This window comes from Capsicum annuum, unplaced genomic scaffold, assembly GCF_002878395.1.
Source record: "Capsicum annuum cultivar UCD-10X-F1 unplaced genomic scaffold, UCD10Xv1.1 ctg2082, whole genome shotgun sequence".
Lineage (NCBI taxonomy): Eukaryota > Viridiplantae > Streptophyta > Magnoliopsida > Solanales > Solanaceae > Capsicum > Capsicum annuum.
In genome coordinates, this window is record NW_025826706.1 from 857677 (window position 1) to 862791 (window position 5115).

The following is a 5115-nucleotide window of genomic DNA, read 5'->3' on the forward strand; positions in this document are numbered from 1 at the left end:
CTTTGTCATATAGAAAAAAATTAACGTTTAGTTGCAAAAAGCTATATAAGTTGATGATTATTATTATGTGTACTATCAAGAATCTATTAATTAAATAATTGAATAAAATATTAATTTTTTACCATAAATTTTACAATAATTATCATTGTGCTAAATAATATGCGTTAATTAGTTGTAGCATCTGCCAAATAAATTTTATTAATTACACAAATCGTACAAAATTAAGTTACATACATAGCACAAGTTTCAATATATTTAAAAACTTCTCATGTTCTTGCCTTCGACAGCTCAATTAAGTTTTCCCAAAAAGCTTATGCACTTGATGACATTCCTTTTCTAATTTATTGCAATTTTAGTCTGCCTCATTAATATTTCATTTTTCCTGTTGTGTTTGGTCAATTGCTTTAACCTTACAGAATTCAGATGTATTCATTTTAATATATTTTTGGGTATCTTTTTCCTTCTTGGAAACATTTAGTTTTTATAAATTGAGCTAGAGGACTGTTGATCTCTCACCTCCCATTCGTCCATTTCATAGGAAACTTGAGAATTAAGTTTTAATACAGTTTAGGTATCTCAAGGTTGACAGATCTTGCAATGGTTGAAATTTCGATAGCGGGTATTTCAATTTTTAAATTTTGTGTATCTATAAATCAAAATATACATTTGTTTTGAATTTATGATGACTGCGGGTGTGATAACATGATTTTCGAGATGATCCGTTTGATAATATGTGAGTTTTCATGATTTGGTATGTTTGGGTGTTCACATGATTCACTTTGTTCAACATTTGAGAATTTTAAGGTCACATGAGAATTTCATTAGTTGCACTGGTTTCAAATAATCGTTTTTGGACTATTAGGACCATTTTTTATTTTTTTTTTGCATTTCGAGGCGTTTTGATGAATTTTGGATAGTTGGTTTTAAGGTTGAAAGTTTGAGGCATATATTTGAATTCGGTCAAGATTCATTGGTAGCAGCAAAGCACCATCAGTCCAATAATTGATTTAGAGACATTTGATGTAGAACCCTCGATTTCAATATGAAGATCTTTTCGCTTCAAAAATGCAAGCACCATGTGTTGTGATTTCCTTGTCCTGGCAAAGTATTTTCTTACTTCTAGATATTTTCATTGAACCATCGTTGGAAACATCCTTAACTTTCTAAAAGTATTGAGTGCAGCTTCAATATTTGAAAACACCACTGTTCCATTATTGTTAGTACAATATATAACAGAAGATATTTCAGCATTACATTGCCTTTTAGAATTATAAGGTGGAGGATAGGAATTATGATCTATGGAATTAAGAATGTAAGTATGATAAGGAGTAATTGAAAATGTCTGAATTAATCAATGGATAGAGAAACATATAAAGAGATAATCTTTTTTTTGTCACAAAAAGAAATTATCTTTCTTAGCTCTCTTCTTCATATCTTGAACCATGCATGAATTCTTTAACTTGTAACGTGTAGAACTTCAGAAGTCATTTAATTTTCTTTCTTCCGGATGTATTTTGAATTTTAAGCATATCTTTATGTGGGATGTAGAGGAGGAAAGAAAAATGTAGTTCTACGACATGAAAAATAAATAAATGAATGAATGAAAAATGTAGAAAAATGCACATTTATTATAAATGTATTAGGCCACTTAATGCTAGCCCGGATGACATGTGTGGTCCATATTAATAATCTATTGATTGGACATACATAGGCATCAGATCCTTAATAATAGCTTCAAAATTAGGTTGGTCAAGTATGGCCATGTACGCACTATGAATCCCACTATGACCCATATGGGCAAACAATGTTTGTTTCTCCACAATGTTGATAACTCTTTTGTGATGCCATGTAAGTTCTTAGATTCCACTTTTACAACCCATAACTTGGTTGTACATGGTTACCCATGCCTTAAAAATAGCCCAACTTTGCGGAGGTCGCAATCACACTACCATATATGGTCCACAGGTTTGTCTTATGACCATACATTCTCCCCGTACTTAGAATTTTGAAAGATCTCAGGAGTAGTCTCTGCATAGGTCATTGTATGGATCATACGTACAGTCATTATATTCAGTGTATTGGTCGTATATCATTTGTATGACTCATCGGTCATACGTACAATCCGCACTTCAACCCAAAATTTCTAAAAACTGGTTCTTTCAATTTTTTATCACTTCCACACTTATTCAACAACATAAAATACTGACATTGGGGCTTAACTAATATGTATGGTTATATTCTTTAGGTTTGGAACGAGTTATTCACTTTTCACGAATCAAATATTAGCCCAAAGCTAAAAGAAGTTATAGAAAATGAGTGACATTTAAAATAAATTTATGGAAGATTTGATTTTTAGCAAAAATTATGGGATTGAAAAAAATTTTAAGAGTAAATAAAGGAAATACTTATTTTTCTAATCATAGAATGAATTTTTTTTTTTGAATAATTAAATGTCAACCTTTTATTCTCAATTATTACAGGTGGCTTCCAACCAAATAGGAAATAGGGAGAAAGAAGAGAATGAGTCATTGAGTTGAGCCTCATCCTAGATCCCTCCCAGTAATTGTTTTGTTATATTTGCGGTCTGGGGATGTAGTAGTATGATTTACGAGGTGGTCCATTGGATAATATGTGAGTTTTTTTATTGAAATGTTTGTGTGTTTACATGATTGACTTTGATCGATATTTGATGAGTCTAAGATCGTACGTGAATTCTAACAGTTCCACTAGTTTTGAAATATCATTTTTGGATTCGTAGACTATTAATTTGCATCTCGAGGCATTCAGATAAATTTTTGAGTATCTAATTTGAAGGTTGGAAATTTAAGGCTTATTTGAATTTGGTCAATATTCAATAAAAGCACCATGAAATCATTGATCCAATAATTGGTTGAGCTTGAGAGACATTCAATGTAGAACAATATCTGTCAGTATGAAGATCTTTTTGCTTCAATACTGCATGCTCCTCCATGTTTGTGATTTCCTCAAGCCCAGTGAACTCATTTTTATCACTATTTATTTTGATTGAATCAATGTTGGAATATCCTTAACTTTCTAAAAGTATTTACTGCAGTTTCATAATTTGAAAACACCTAAGTTTCATTGTTGTAAGAATTGTATATGATGACAGCAATACAACACCTAAGATATTTCAGCATTACAGGCTCTCAGAATTAAAAGTTGGAGGATTGAAATCATGATCTGCAAAATGATGAATGTAAGTGTAAACAGGTAATTTTATCTCTCCCCAAAAATAATATTTATGATTTACCTCCTCCTATCCTACCCCTACGAATCCCCTACCCCCACCTAATCCCACCAACTACCTGACACAACAACACTCTGAAAAAACATTACTCACACATACTACAATACAATGCACACCCACTTACACAGAAACCCGACGAAAAAAAATAAAAAACAAAACACAAATCACTTATCATTTTCCATTAACTGAATATACACACCACATACCAGTGAGGGGAGAATTAAAAAAGGGAGAAAAGGGAAAGAGATTGAAAACACACTTACACCCATGGATTCACACACACTGGAATAGAAAAATCAGAGAGAGAGTGAAGGGAAACAGCTGAACAGAGGAGAAAATGGAGAGAAAACTGAGGGTGATCGGAAAGAGTGAGAGAGACGCTAGAGAGAGAGACGGAGAGAGAGAGGAGAATGTAGAAAACCGTGAGAAAAAGGGTGAGGAAGCAGCAGCCCACACCATTGGATTTTCCGGCGAAATCTTGCTGTAAACATCCCCTCCACCGGCGACACACCAGCAACGCCCAGTCCCGATTCCAACCGGATCCCGCCGGCGACCACCAGATCCACCCCTTCCTCCGATTTTCTGATCAGATCACATCCAACAGTCACCCCTTCCCTTTTCGGCGAATATCCATCGGGAAACCATTGAAAAAAATGGGTCTTCGTGATTTTGGTCCAGCTTGGCGAAAAAAAAAAGAGCAAAAAGGGTTATATCGAGGTTTGTTTTTGTTCGTTATTTGAGGTTTGGTTTGAGATTTGGACGCGGTTTTAATCAGAAGGAGTAATTTCAATTGAAAATTCGAGGTTCAATTCTCTCATCTTTTTCTTTTAAGTTTATGTGATCGTTTTGTTTGATGTTTGTTCGTGGTAAAAAATTAATGCCGATGATATAAATTTGATGACAATGTGAATTTGGGTAGTCAATTTTGCGTGGAGAGTTTGTGTTAAAAAATGAATTCGGGGGTGATAATTCTAGATTACTAAGGGTGATATCGATAGTTTTGATTTATCGATGTTGGTTTAATTCGAAATAAATATTGATGTTGTTGAATGTGACAGTATCATGATAGGACGAAATGGGTAGACAAACGGTAGGCTGGGTAGGCAAAAGTTTAGGACTTGTGGATTGTTGAATATTTGAATGTTTGTTGATTGATTTTGTTTTATCGTATTTGGATCAATTATACTCATTTGGTCGGAGAATGCCTCGAGGTTTCAGGTATTGTTTGATTCTGGGAATGCCCCAAGGTTATATTTATTTTTTTATTGAGGGAATGCCCTGAGGGGAGTTGTAATCGAAAATGCCGAGTGATCAAGGCTCGAGGCACCGGATGCAGCGTAGTTTAGGATTAGTGTAGGTTTATATTTCAATATTTTTATTCTAATTTGTAATAAACTGGGCTGAACACTATTTTAGATTTTTGATTGTTTTGGTTGTTTGTTTTTTTATTTATGTGTTTTTGTTTGTTTATACATTCCATAGTGTTTGCTAGCCGATATACTCCAAGAAGTGATCATGGTCGAGCTACGGGATCGTGGGGTGCCTAACACCTTCTTCTAGGTCAACAGAATTTCTTAATCAGAATCTCTGTTCGTGGGCCAGTTTTTCAAAGAGTCAAATCATTTTGAAAAAGGATTTTCAAAGGTGACTTCGCACACCCGATTATGTCAAGTGGCGACTCTGGGTTTAAATGTAAAAAATTCATTTCGAAACAATTTTTTTTTTGTAATTTTAATAATAAAACCCTTTCAAACTCAAAATTAAATCCTCTTTTGGTAAAAAAAAAAAAAAAAAGGTGTGACATTTATGGTGACTCTGCTAGGAATTTTTCAGAATTCGATCTTATT

General features: G+C 33.6%; 1 long non-coding RNA gene across 1 annotated transcript; it reads left to right on the plus strand.

Moving 5' to 3' along the window:
• The first annotated feature begins 322 nt into the window (after positions 1-322).
• Positions 323-4738, plus strand: LOC107870428. Its single transcript, XR_007049252.1, has 2 exons — positions 323-1965; positions 2481-4738. It is a non-coding gene; the product is annotated as an uncharacterized LOC107870428 (long non-coding RNA).
• The last annotated feature ends 377 nt before the right edge of the window (positions 4739-5115 follow it).